This window comes from Elephantulus edwardii, unplaced genomic scaffold (assembly GCF_000299155.1).
Source record: "Elephantulus edwardii isolate Elephantulus edwardi_28Jun2011 unplaced genomic scaffold, EleEdw1.0 scaffold00191, whole genome shotgun sequence".
Taxonomy (NCBI): Eukaryota; Metazoa; Chordata; class Mammalia; order Macroscelidea; family Macroscelididae; genus Elephantulus; species Elephantulus edwardii.
The window spans coordinates 3,481,318-3,496,352 of NW_006399941.1; positions in this window are offsets into that span (position 1 = coordinate 3,481,318).

Below are 15,035 nucleotides of genomic sequence, written 5' to 3' on the forward strand. Positions count from 1 at the left end.
GTACCCTCAATACTCTTCTCCAGCATCACAGCTCAAAGGCATCAATTTTCCTTCTATCCTCCCTAGTCACTGTCCAGCTCTCTGACACATAACAAGGGATTGCAAAGACCATGGCCTGTATCATATGCACCTTAGTCTCCAGAGAGAAACCATTGTTCTTCAGTACTTTGGAGAGGTCCCTAACTGCAGACTTTCCCATGACAATGCGTCTTTTAATTTCCTGGCTCCTGGTGCCAAGAGTGTTGACTGTGGAGCCAAGCAAACCAAAGCTGTGAATAATCTCAATCTCTTCACCATACACCCTGATGCTGCCAATTGGCCCAGTGGTGAGAATCTTTGTCTTCTTGACATTGAGCCTCAATCCATATTGGAGGCTGCAGTCCCCGACCCTCTGCAGCAAGCATATGGAGGTGGTTGTTGTCAGATGTCACTGAGTCTATTTTAAGTTTTAATGACCCCTTGCAATAGAGCTGAACTGCTGTATGTGTTTTTAGTTTGCAATCTTTATGTGAAACCTCATCTCACCTACTTTGGACATGTTGTTAGGAGGGGTCAGTCCTTAAAAAAGACATAATTCTGGGGAAGGTAGATGGTTAGAGAAAGAAAGGAAGACTTTCAACATGATGGAGTGACACAATGACTGTAAAAATGGGCTCCAACATGTCAGAGAATGTGTGAATGGCCCAGGATAGTACAAATCTCAGATCTGTTGTTCTAAGGGTTACTATGAAGTTGTAGTGGACTCAATGGCACCTAACAACCACAATAACTATCTTTAGGGTAGCAAACCACTGAGTCTTTCTTCCACAAACCCACTGGTTGAGTGAGAACTATCTATCAGTTTTTCAGTTAGCAACTGGGTGTTATCAGGGCACCTGATAGATTTAGTTATTTGATTTTCAAAGCATGTAGATTTAATCCCAGAGATAACTATGTCTTGGTCTGATGGTCAACCTCACTATCTTTTGTCAACTGCTTGTTGAGTTGCAGGGAGTGGAATTCTGAGTAGACTACTTTAGAGAGATAGTTTGTTCAATTTTTTAATCATCCAATTTGCCTATGTAGACATTTCAGAATTAGTCTCCACCAATGCTATGAATTACATCTCTCAAAAATACATGCCACCTGTTTTCCAGTATTGTTAGTTGCCCTCCAAATCCTTACTGCTTTTCTTATAAATGGTGAGAAAAATTGTCAAGGATTTAATTTTCTTTGGATGGATCTTAATCAAACTCCATGGAAGCAGTAGTCAAGAAATCAAATGTCACAAAGAACTTCTTGGTTAAATCCCAAAGATGCCACTTTGAAGACTAAGGTCGGTCTGACCCAAGCCGTGTTAATGTCAATGACCTTGTTTGAATTCTAAAGTTGGGTAATGGATAAGGAAAACTGAGGAGGAATAGATGTCTTTGGACATGACATCAAGGTAGACCAGTCCCTGGAGAAGGACATCATGCATTGTAAGTTAGGCAATCAGTGATAAAAGAAGGTCCTCCATGAGAGAGATTGACACCATCACCTCTACAGTGGGCTAAAACCTGGCAGTGATTGTGAAGATGGTGGTGGACAGGGCGTTTTTTTCTGTTGTACATAGTGTTACTATGAATCAGAAGCCCCTTGATGGCACCTAATGACAATGTGTTAATGAGACAGGATCAGGGTGGGGTGTATCTTGAATTACAGTCTTATAAAAAGGTGTGACTCAAGTCATTCCCTTGTTGAAGTCACACTCTTAATTCCTTGTTGTGTATGCAAGTTCAAGTGCCAAGTTCAAACTGACTCTTAGCCAACCCTCCAGTGGATTTTCAGAGGCAGCAAATCTCATAGAAGGAGATTCTTCTTCCTCAGAGCAGCTGGTGAAATAAAATCATGTGCCTTTGGGATTGCAGTGCAGATGGATCAAACAGTAGAGAGGTACTTTATGTTGAGAATATTGTATAGTTGTTGTTAGACGCTGTCAAGTCAACTATGACCCATAACAACCCTATGAACAACAGATCTGAACCCTGTCCTATCCTGTGTCATCCTCACATTTCATGATACACTGCAGTACATTGCAGCACATTGTCACTATCTCAATCCATCTGGTTGATGGCCTTGCTCTCTTTTTCTAAAGCGGTGTCCACTTCCTAAACAACATGCTTCCGGAAACCCTATGAACGTTGATAAATGTCGATAACTGTAGAGGAGCTTCAAGCTTTTTGTTCATAGGGTTGCTATGAGTCGTGTTTCACTCGAAGGCAATCAACAACAACAACTACTACCTTTCCAAGCATGATGTAATTTTCCAAGAAATAGTCCCTCCCAGCAACATGCTCAAAGTATGTGAGATGATACTTTATCATCTTACCATATTTGCCTCCAAGGAGCACTCTGACTGCTCCTTCTCCAAGACATATTTGTTCTTTTGGCAGTCCATGAGATGTCCATTATTCTTCTCCAACACCACTAATCAAAGGCATCAATTCTTCTTCTGTCATCCTTATTCACTGTTCAGATCTCAGATGCATAGCAAGTGATCAGAAAGACCACGGCCTGAGTCAGAACATTGTAGACACAGGATAATATTGATGCCAAGAAAAGAACTTCCTCTAGAGCTGGACTCCATAATACAGAGGAGACTATCAAAACCTTTTATTTTTTTTGAAGCCGTCCCTTTATTTTAAAGCAGCACTATATAATTAAGACAATTCACTAAGCTACACATTCTCTAAGTTATGTTTTGATCTTTTACCTTCATTGAACAGTACTATCAACAATAGCTATCTGAAATCTACATCTTAATTTGCAGTAAATATATGGAAGAATTGGTCAATAAATTACGCTATGTCCCTTATGTATTGCCCTGTGTTATACACATACATTCCTATTTAGAATTTAGTGATAAATACAGTTTACGTCTTTTCTGGTCACTAACATACCTTTCTGATAAAGGCGTATGACCCAGGCTGCCAGGGAATAATAATGAAACATAAGGCCTCATTCCCTTAACCACATTGACCCAAATTGTGGCGCTTTTGCAGTCTCCATTTTTTCTTTTTTTGAGGGGGAAGAGTCATGGAGTATATCTTATAAATTAATCATACATTTTTAAAAAGCCATGTTAATCCATTGTCATTAAATAACAAGCATAAATAACCTAAGAATTCAGTACATTATTTTCACAAACCAGTATGTATAAATAGATGAAGCACATTCTTAGAAAGTTTTGGTCACTATTGGGGAAAAACCCCAAACAAACCAACAACCAGTAAGTCATAAATCAATGACTGAGAAATGGAATTGAATGTGCCATATAATCTTCATTTGGGAAATAGCTAAGTGAGTATGTGCCCAGGGATTAGAAAGCAGAGGCTTACTTGGAGAAGGGTCCAGAGGTGGAGTCTGAATGGGTTTGCAGTGCCAAAGCAGTTGCAGCTCAACTACCAGGCCTCTGAGAGATGCCACTGTCTGGCCATCCTGTAGGTCAGAGCCAGTAGGAAAATGATGAGCTTCTGTCATTCCACTCAATTCTGAGGGGTTTCTGATTCCAACTAAGCCCCAGGACTAATTTGATACAACCCTATGTCCAGAGGCAGCCAACTGCAAGTTCACGTTTGCCAACTTCAGGGCTCTGGACTCTTAACAGAGAGCCAGGACAGCTTGTACAGGGTTACTTTGATATACACAGGAGATATACAAACACTGAGTTGTATATACATATGAACAGTATGGCATTTGTGTTTACATAACATCCAAATCACCTAATATTTTATAGACCATATCAGGAATAAATGATGTAAAAGGGGCCATTAGAAGCCTATTAAGTCTATTTTGTATTCCCCAAATGTCAATGGGCTAAAGAGAAGACTGTATAAATGTACCCCCAAAGGGAATGCTGATCACCACTCCTACCTTTGAAATGTCACCATTTTAGGAGGTGATGGGATAGCTCTCAAACTAAAGAAGACTGGACAAGCCGTCCTCACTTCCACACACAGTGTGCTCTCAAAACGTCTCACTTAAAAATAGAACTCCACAGGGCAGACTCCTTGTAGCATGCTGAGTCCTGACACTGCACGTCCTGTGCCTTTCATCTGTTTAGAATGAACATGAACAGCCTAAGGGAATACGAAGCATAGAAATATTTATTAGACTTTATAAAAAGAGCAGAGAAAGTGAATTATGCAGTGGGAAGAGTTTAGGACTGTCAGGATTCAGGATTATTTTGAGAGTTGTCTAGAAATTAAATTGTGGAAGGAAAGAATGAGGAAAAAAAGCCCACATTTCCCCAACAACTACACGTGCCAGGTTCTATGTCATACACCTTTTCTCATTCTTTCTTTTTTAATTCTCACAGCAGTCTTTCTTTGAGGTAGACAGTGACAGTCATTTATTTTCCCATTGAGAAATAGGAAAGTTCCCTCATGGTCCCTTTACAATCTGCCACAGTACCTTTGACCTGTTGGAAAATGTTATAAAGTTAAATCACAGGGTATCAGTTGCAATTTTTAAACTCTCTAAATTGTTGTGACAATTGTGGAATTTATAAGACTTTTTGTTAATGTTAGTTAAGAAAGAGGTTTTTGTGGGATTGACAATTCAGTTGCTTAAAAAAATTAGATTCAGTCAATCTTATAGGTATTGGCTCTTGATGTAAAAGTCTGGGAATTGGGTATTTGGGAGATTATTGGGAAAATGTTAAAAAAATAATGGCTAGGGTGGATCCATTGGGACCACTTGTCATTGAATATAAAACTTATGATTTAAATCTAGCAATAACATTCTAAGATATTTAAGCTAATTCTACTCTTTATTTCCTGGAACTAAAATTTTTATTCATTGGCATTTGAACTGGAACTGCGTCATTGCTGACACTACAGCAGGTTTTCAGAGCTGTAGACCTTATGGGAGAAGATTGCCTTTCTTTCTGCTATGGAGTCATTGGTGAATTGGACCCACTGGAGAGGAACTACTTCTGAATTGACAGTGCAACTCCCAATAGACTATAATATCAGAGCTTCCTTTTATGGAACTAGTTGTCATCGTGTGCTGTTGACCCAGAGGCTCACAGAGGAAGTAAATCTCATGAGAAGAGATTGTCCATCCTTTGCCCTCAAAGCAACTGAATGAGTCAATCTACATGCCTTTGGAATTGCAATAAAACTTTCTAGAACTATGTTCCTTTCTTACAAACCTTGTATTTATGCCATACAGAATGTAATACTAAGGTATTCTTCTCCTAAAATTTAGGAGGTAGCAACAGCTCTTTGAAAGTTGAAGGAGACTTAAAATCCATGATCAACCAAATTCAGAGTGCTGTTTTTTGGTTGGTTTCAACAGTTTGAACACTTGTAAATTGTGCATTCCAGATAATAAGACTTCCACAAGGATTTCACCTGATGGGATGCACAGGAATCAGATAGATTATACCTGTGGAAGGACCTTTTGGAGAAGTTCAGTATCAGTGAAAACTAGGCAAGGTGCTGATTGTGGAACAAACCATCAACTGCTCATATGCAAGTTCAAATTAACACTAAAGAATGTTAAATCATATCCACAGGAATCAAAATTTGATCTTGAGTCTATCTCCCATGAATTTAAAAACCAGGTTTAGGGATAGTTTTGAGGTTTTGAAACTAATGAATGAAGACAAGATAAGCTGGGAGAAAATATCAAGAATATTGTTCATGAAGAATGTAAAAAGTCATTAAAAAGAAGGAAAAAAGAAGAAAAGACTAAAATGGATGTCAGAAGAGACTATTTCACTAGCACACCGAGAAGCCAAAGCAAAGGAAAGGAATAAAGAAGTTAAGGAGTTGAATAGAAGATTCCAAAGGGCAGCTCAGGAAGACAGGGCAAAATATTATAATGAAATGTGCAAGGAGTTGGAGTCAGAAAAGCAAAAGGGCAAAACTCGGTCAATATTTAAACTTGAAAGAACTGAAGAATAAATTCAAGCCATGAGTTACAAAGCTTAAGGATGCAAAGGCAGAATATTGGATGATTCAGGATGCATTAAAAAGATGGAAGGAATATACAGAGACATTGTACCAAAGAGAATTGCCTAACACAGAAGAATCTCAAGAAACAACATATGAGAAAGAGGTAATGGTGAGGAAGGCAGAAGTGCAGGCTGCTCTGAAAGACTTGGCAAAAAATAAAGCCCCAGGCACTGATAGAATACCAATTGGTATATTTCAGCAAACAGATGCTGTGCTGGATGTGCTCACCAACTTGTGCCAAGAAATCTGGAGGACAACTACCTGGTCAACTGTCTGGAAGAGATCCATATTTATTCCAATTCCAAAAAGAGGTGACATGACAAAGCGTGGAAATTATCGAAAAATATCACTAATATCGCATACTAGCAAAATTGTACTGAAGATTATCCAGAAAAGACTTGGACACTACACTGACAGAGAACTACCAGAAATACAGGCTGGGCTTAGAAGAGGTTGTGGCATGAGGGATATTATTGCCAGTGTCAGATGGATGTTGGCAGAAAGCAGAGAGTACGAGAAGAATGTCTATCTGTGTGTTTCATTGACTATACAAAGGCACTTAACTTTGTGGATAAAAATAAATTTTGGCTAACCTTGAGGGAAATGGGAATCTCAGAACACTTGATCATGCTTATATGAAATCTGTACTTGGACCAAGAAGCAGTACTTAGAACAGGGCATGGAATCACTGCACGGTTCAAAATCAGGAAAGGCATGCATCATGCATCCTGTCTCCATACCTTTTCAATCTGTATGCAGAACAGATCATTCAGGAGGCAGGGCTTTATGAGGAGTGTGGCATCAAGATTGGAGGAAGACTCATTAACAATTTATGCTGTGCAAATGATACAACGTCAATTGTTGAAACTGAAGAAGACCTGAAGCACTTGATGTCAAAGACTGTAGTCTTCAATACGGATTGAAGGTTAACATCAAAAAGACAAAGATTCTCACTACTGTGCCAATTGGCAGCACCATTAATAGATGGAGAAGATATTGAGGTTGCTAGCAATTACAGTTTGCTTGGATCCACAATCAACACTCTTAACACCAGCAGTCAGGAAATCAAAAGACTAATTGCATTTGGAAAATCTGCTGTCATGGACCTTTCCAGAGTGCTGAAGAGCAACAATGTCAGTCTAGATACAAGGTGTGCCTAATCCAGGCCATGACCTTTTCAATTACTTGTTATCCTTCAGAGAGTTGGGCAATGACTAAGGATGACAGAAAAAGAATAGATGCCTTTGAGTTGTGGTGCTGGAGAAGTGTCTCGAACATACCATGGACTGCCAAGAAAACAAATAGGTCTATCTTGAAGAGGGCAAAACCAAATCTCTTCTCAGAGGCTAGGATTTTGATGTTCCACCTCACTTACTTTGGGCATGTGGCCAAGAGAGATTGGTCCCTGGAGAAGGATACCATCCTCAGAAGAGTGGACGAACAGTGCAGGATAGGAAGACAACAGACAAGATGGATTGATATAGTGCCTGGGGCAAAGGGGGTTAATGTGTCAGAATTAGTGAGACTGGCGCACGACAGGGAAGGGTTCAGAGCTGCTGTACATAGGGTCGCTATACATTGCAGGTGACACAATGGCACTTAACAACAATAACAACTTTACTATATTTTTTTTTTTATTTAATCTAGAACAGACCTGTTTGTTCTCTTGGCAGTTCATGGTATGTTCAGTACTCTTCTCCAGCACCACAACTCAAAGGCATCAGTTCTTCTTCTGTCAGCCTTAGTCATTGTTGAGCTCTCAGATGCATTGCACGTAATGCATGGACTGGATCTTAGTTTCTAGAGTGACAGAATAGCTCCTTAACATTCTGGAGAGGCTTCTGATAACAGACTTTCCCAAAGAAATTTGTCTTGACTTCCTGACTGCTAGTGCCAAGCATATTGATTGTGCATCTGAGCAAGATGAAATTATTAGCAACCTCATTCTCTATCTATCATGATGCTGTCAATTGACCTAGAGGTGAGAATCCTTGTTTTCTTAATGTTGAGCTTCAATCAATATTAAAATTTGCAGTCCTTGACTTTCTGCCACAAATGTTTCACATTCTCCTTAGTTTCAGTGATGAAGGTTATATCATCTGCATATCATAGGTTGTTGATGAGACTTTTTCCAATCCTGATGGCATATTATTCATAAATTTCAGCTGCCCACATCATCTGTTGAATTTGATGTAGTTTGCAAAGGTATGGAGAATGGACACATATCTGCTGCACTTCTTTCTTGATTTTGAACCACGCAGTGTTTCCTGGCTCTGCTCTGATGACTACTTCCCAAAACTAGGTATAGGTTTTGCTTGATCACAATCAAGTGTTCTGAGATTCCCATTCTTCTCAAGGTTAGATCATTAGTTCATAATTATCATTAAAAGAAAATAAAAAACTGGAAGAAGTTGTCCTGTAATTCCAAGCGCACATGGTTCAAATCCAACACCTGCTCCGTGGGAGAATGGCAATCTCCTCCTGTGCAATTCGCTGCCTCTGAAAACCTGCTTGAGGGTTACCTGTGAGTTAGTTCTGACTCAGTGGCACACAGCAGTCAAAACTATAATTGAAAGCTCAGAGAGAAATTGTAGGACACCAAGGATGCCTTCAAGTTGTGGTGCTGGAGAAGAGTGTAGAACAAACCATGAACTGTCAAGAGAACAGACAGGTCTGCCCTCAAGAACGTAAAACCAGTTTGCTCCTTGTAGGCAAGGATTCTGAAGTTCCATCTCACATACTCATAATCTAAAATGACTCACAGCTAGCTGTCAGAGGCTGTACATCCCATGGGAGGATATTGCCCATTTTTCTCCCAAGAAGCAGATGGTGGATTCGAACCACCTGACTTTGAGTTAGTTAGTAAGGAAATTCCTTACTAACTAGGCCACCAGAGCTCCATGCTTTGGTGATATTGAGATTCTTAGTAACTTCCAACTAATTTTGAATATTCTTCTCTTATATTCTCCTTTATTAATTTCCTTACATCATATTCTTGATTCCTCAGAAGATTGGGAGGAATGCCCCTTTTCTAACCATTGGATGAATTCTTCACTTCTCATGCAGTTCCTGGCCACTCATGTAGAGCACGGAGTCTCTGTACTTCATGCTAAGAGTAGAAAACATGAAAGTATGGTCTTTGATTCAGGTTGCATTTTGTTTCAGATATTATAGCAAAGACTAGAAAAGTGACCATGTCTTTTGAGTAGATTTAAATACTGGTGAAATGTTTTCCTTCACTGTACTGCAAAGGTGAGAGTAAATGCCTACACCTACAAGACCGATTTTTAAGTGTGAAGTGTTTGCTCCAGGCAATGAGGTAAGAAACTAAAAGAGCAAGGGTGGGGCTTTTCTTCCCCAGATCTCAGGTGGAGCTTCTATGCTGACAGCAAAATCCTTTCATTTATAAATGGACTATGTTTGCTTGGAAGCATCTGAGAGGATAAATCTGGAATCCCACAGAAGCCACAAGCCTCCAGTTGTAGCATTCTATTGGGGGTGGGGGTGTGGAGAAAATTAATGATGAAGGAAGCATCAAAAGAAGATAGAAGGAGGAGTTGAGGTTGAGACAGACTTTGGAGTTACACAACTTGGTGCTTGCCATGAGGCCAAATTTCAGTCAATGTGGGACAGGAGGTGGGGGCTTTGGACATTGAGGAAGACTTTGTGATTGGAGGGTTTTGGTGATGACTCTTGTGGTCATAGTGGCTGAAGAAACTTTGGCAAGAGTAGAGGTGAAGGAGGCAGCTTCAGGAGCTATGGTCAAGGGGGAGGAGGAGGGTTAGGGTTAGATATGATAAAGGAAAGCCTTGGTCTGGTGCCAACCAGGGCTGTAATAGAAGACAAAAAAGAAGAAACCAGTTGGGGAGTAATGTGATGATAGAACTTCGTCACCATGAGTGTATCTTCATTTGCCAAGGAAATGAAATATACTAGGTAACAAAAATCTGGTCTTTGGAGAGAAATTGATTATGGAGAGAATGTAAATTTAGGAGGGAGAGGACAAAATTGAGTACTGCACAAAACTTCCCTCACTCCCAAATCTTGCAGCAGTACTGGTTGCTGTGCAGCAGATCCACACTACAGTTGAGGCCAAGATGCTCTACCTTGAGTGACCTACTGTCTCCTACATCTTAGACATTGTAGAGTAGGATGGTCTGATACATGTAGTTGAATTATCTCGTCTTCCCAGAGGTGAATTATTCAACCTGGTCAGAAAGACAACCATCATAACCTATTGTTGTTGTCGTCTATTGTCAAGTCAGAACTGATCTATAGCTGACCCTCTGGGGGGCTTTCAGAGGCAGTTGATTGCATGGGAGGAGATTGTCGATAATTCTCCTGTTGAGCAGCTGGTGGCTTCAAATCATGTGCGTTTGGGATTGCAGCACAGCTTCTTGCCATTAGGCCACCAGAGCTCCCTATATAATCTATAACTTTTGTTGTTAAGGATGCTTGGCACAAAAACTCATCACAAAAACTCATTGCATTTGTGGATATGTTCTTTGCGGATATAGCCCAGCTTGATCATACCCACCTGTGGTCTTAAATGTGTAACAAAGGATACTGTAATTTCTATGAAGGTCTATTCTAATGACTCCACATCTTTTGCTGAGACTCTGTGTTTGAAGTGAAGAAAATGCAGTAGGAGGACATGAAGCCTCAGAAGCTCTGTTCTGATGACTGCCTCTTGGTCCAAGTATAGGTTTTGCATATGTACAATCAAATGTTCTGGGGTTCCCATTCCTCTCAGAGTCAGCCATAGCTTGTTGTGATCCACACAGTCAAAAGCCTTTGCATAGTCAATGAAGCACAGATAGACATTCTTCTGGTATTCTCTGCTTTCTGCCAAGATCCATCTAACATCAGCAACAATATCCCTAGTACCACAACTTCTTCTAAATCCAGCCTGCACATCTGGCAGTTCTTTGTTGACATATTGTTTCAATCATTTTTTGGATAATTTTCTGTAGACTCTTGCTTGAATGTGATATTAATGATATTGTTTGATAATTTTAGCACTCTGTTGTGTCACCTTTCTTTGAAATGGGAACAAATATTGATCTTTTCTAGTCAGTGGGCCAGCTGGCTGTTCTCCAGATTTCTTGGCACAACTTAGTGAGCATATCCAGGGCAGCGTTTGTTTGTTGAAATATGTCAATTGGTATGCTGTTAACTCCTGGAGCTTTGTTTTTTGCCAATTCCTTCAGAGCAACTTGAATTTCCTCCTTCATCACCATGGGCTCTTGCTCATATGTTATTTCATGAAATTCCTCTGTGTCAGACAATTCCTTCTGATACAGTGACTCTGTGTACTCCTTCCATCTTCTTTTGATACTTCCTGGATCATTCAACATTCTACCCAAACTTTCTTTAAGTATTGCTACCAGTGGCTTGAATTTGTTTTTCAACTCCTTCAACTTAAGAAACTCTGAGCGAGTCTGGCCCTTTTGATTTTCTGACTCCAGCTCTCTGCACATTTCATTATAGTATCTTGCTTTGTCATCCAGAGCTGCCTTTTGAAATTTTCTGTTCAGCTCTTTGATTTCTTGGTTTCTTCCTTTAACTTTGGCTTCTTGGAACTCTAATGCCATACTCAGAGTCTCATCTGACATCCATATTGGTCTTTTCTTCTTCTTCAGCCTTTGTAATGATCTTTTGCATTTGTCATGGATGATTTTCTTGATATCCTCCCAGAGCTCATTTGGTCTCAAGGTGCTCAAGTCCTCCAACCTGTTTCTGAGATGGTTTTGAAATTCAAGTGAGAAAGACTTAAGGTCAAATCTTGGTTCCCGTGGACTTGACTTCATTTCCCCCAACTTCAGCTTGAATTTGCATATGAGTAGTTGGTGGTCTGTCCCACAATCAGTACGTGGCCTGGTTTTCACTGCTGATATTGAACTTCTCCAGCGAGTCTTTCCACAAATGTAATCGATTTGATTCCTATGCATACCATCAGATGAAATCCATGTGTATAGCCTGCATTTATGTTTCTTATAAAAGGTATTTGCAATGAATAAATCATAGAATGTGCTGAATTCTATCATTCTATGCTGCACTGAAGGCATTGGTGAGAAAATAAGACTCTAGGATTTGATAGAATACCAGTAGATACATCTCAACAAATGGTTGTGTTAAAAAGAATGTGGATAATATAGAGATAATCTCACTTGACCTTTACTTACTTCATAATGGAGAATAGTTCTCATAAAGAAAAGTCACACGTAAAATCAATTCTTATGAGATCAGACATGGTCCCTATGTTTCTCTATCCACTTCTACCAATTCCAATGCTAGTCCTGTAACTCTATCATGTCTGGATCTGAAATTGATTCTAATAGCTATATAAATGTTGCAGAGCTAAACTCATAATTATGAGGTTATTAGGGAAAGGTACAGATTTTAACTTAAGCAGACAACAAGTCATATCCACCAGTGGCTCTGAGGCAGAAAGATGGACAGTCTCCTTCCATGTGGTTTCTAGTGTCTGAAACTCAATGGAGGGTCAGCTATGAGTCAATTCTGACTCAACAGCAATGAGAGTTACACATGGGGTTGCCATGATTTAGAATAGGCTCCAAGGCAACTGATCTTATCTGAGACTCTCTAAATACTTTTCTTAGAATTATTTGAAGTATCTAAAGATTGGCACCACGAAGGTCATAATGATTTACTACAGCTCTGAGTTGCATATTTGAAAAAGGATGTTGTGATTATTTAACCTCTCTTTATTAAGATTTTCATATTTTTATGCAAACTCACTCAAAATCTAACACCTACCTTGAAGAAAATCCCAACTTTTGGAATGACTTTGTCATTCCAGAAGCCAACTTTTTTAATTACTTCATGTTGGGAATTTTTCTTTACTGAAATCTTGTGCTTAGGACTCTTTCTTTGGTGTGAGGTAGACATAGCGAATGACTCTTATCTTTGGGTTAGGCAAAGCACAGAAAAGCATCTTTCAATAATTATTCATCCTTATCAGTCTGTGTTCACATGATTTAGGTTGTTTTATACTAAGCTCTTTATCCAGATTCATAGGGTTTCCGGAGGCAAGCTATTACGGAAGTACATGCCACTTCTGCGTCCAAATTTGTTTTTATCAGGGAGCTCCACCAAACTTTGCCACCATGGGTAACCATTATTGCATTTGACACATCAGTGTCACAGTGTTCGGCTTCACAGCAACCACGAGTTACCTCTGTCCAGCAAGTGGACAGACCAGGGCTATATGACCTAGAAGAATGTTTGACCAAACACAATTAAAAATAAAATTATACAAGCACTCAGGTCTTTCATTCATAGGGTCGCTATGAGTTGCCTACGATTTGATGGCACTTAACAACAACAACAACAACAACAACACACTAAACTCTAAAAGTACGCCCATCTCTAAGCAAAACTGGTGGCAAAATAGTAACATTAACTCTGACTCAATGAATTGGAATGTAATTTACTGTTGGAAGGTGAGCAATTTTATGATTGAAAAGAGAAGATGAAAGAAGAAAATATTCTTGGGCCCCAGGGAAAGAATTAGGTCATGATGGTATCTCATGCAATTCATAGAAAGGAAAATTTCTAAGAGAAGCAACAGAACCAGAAATAGCACCCAAGAGGCAACTGTCCTTGAAAATATTTCTACCCTTTGGCTCAAATATTGTGTGTGGTGAGTACATCAAGCACTCACTTGTGAAATTTACCCTCATACAATTTTGTGAATCTGATGACTACTGTTGGTTCAATGGATGTTACTGCTTGGCCTACAAATGTAAAGAAACAATTGGCCAAAATAAGAAGGATGGAGGGGCCCATGGAGTCTACAGAACTATGACTCAATAGGGCATGTAATAATGTTTATAGGAGAAGACAGCATGCCAAACTAATTTCAAGAAGACGATGATAACTATCTATCAGATACTATATCATATGAGCATGGGAAGGAAACCAGGATGACATCAGACACACAGAAATCCCTCCTAGTGATGCACTGCAATACAATGGTATGATTCTCACTTATTAGGTGGGGGTCAGCACTGATAAAATGAAGGAGGCAGGAAAAGGATAAGTCTGATCAAGAAATAACAAATTTTCTTTATATAACCCCCTCAATAGATATTGTTTCAATTTATGAGGGATAGAGCAGATTTCAGCCTGTTGTTTATCATGTCTGAAATAAAATGCCATGTAACCAACTCAAGATGGTGCTCCTCTAGTGGTCCATTGAAGGAGAAATTGAAAGTCTTAGCTATTGGCTTCCCACAGGATGGGATGATTTCCCATAAGAGGGGAGCTTCCCCTAGGATGTTGCTGCTTTTGGCCCTTAAAGTGACTGGAGCTACTTCCAGATTTTTGTTTTCTGATGTTTAGATGTAATCCACACTGAAAGATATGGTCTTTGAGTTTTTGCAGCAAGAATTTCTGATCCTAAAAGCAAGCAGGGTTGTGTCATCTGCATAACACAGGTTATTATTGAGTCTTCCTCTGATCTCAGTGCCACATTCTTCTTCATTAAGTCCAGTTTCTCAAATTATTTTCTCAGCATACAGTTTGAAAAAGTATGGAGAAAACATACAGCCTTGACACATACTTGTTTTGATTTAAAACCCTGCAGTGTTCCCTTGCTCTGTTCAGTCTTTGTCTAGGTTAAAGGTTCACAGGAGCACAATTAAGTTTTCTAGGATTCCCATTCTTTTCAGTGTTAATCCAATCTGATATGAGCCACAGAATTAAATGTCTATCACCCCTTCTTCCTCATCTGAACAGAGGTCTAGAGTTGGACAGTCCAGCTGCCCTCAGACCCCTTGAACCTGCCAGAGCCTGAGTCAGAAGCAGAGAATATCTTTGTGAGACACTTCACCAAAGAAGACGTTCAGAGGGTGAATAAACACAAGAAGAAATGTTCAAAATCCCTACCCTAAGAGAGATGCAAATCAAAACAACTATGAGATATCATCTCACCCCAGTAAGAATAGCAAAATTTAACAGAACAGCAAATAACAAATGCGTATGAAGTTGTGGAGAAACTGGAACCCTTATTCACTGTTGGTGAGA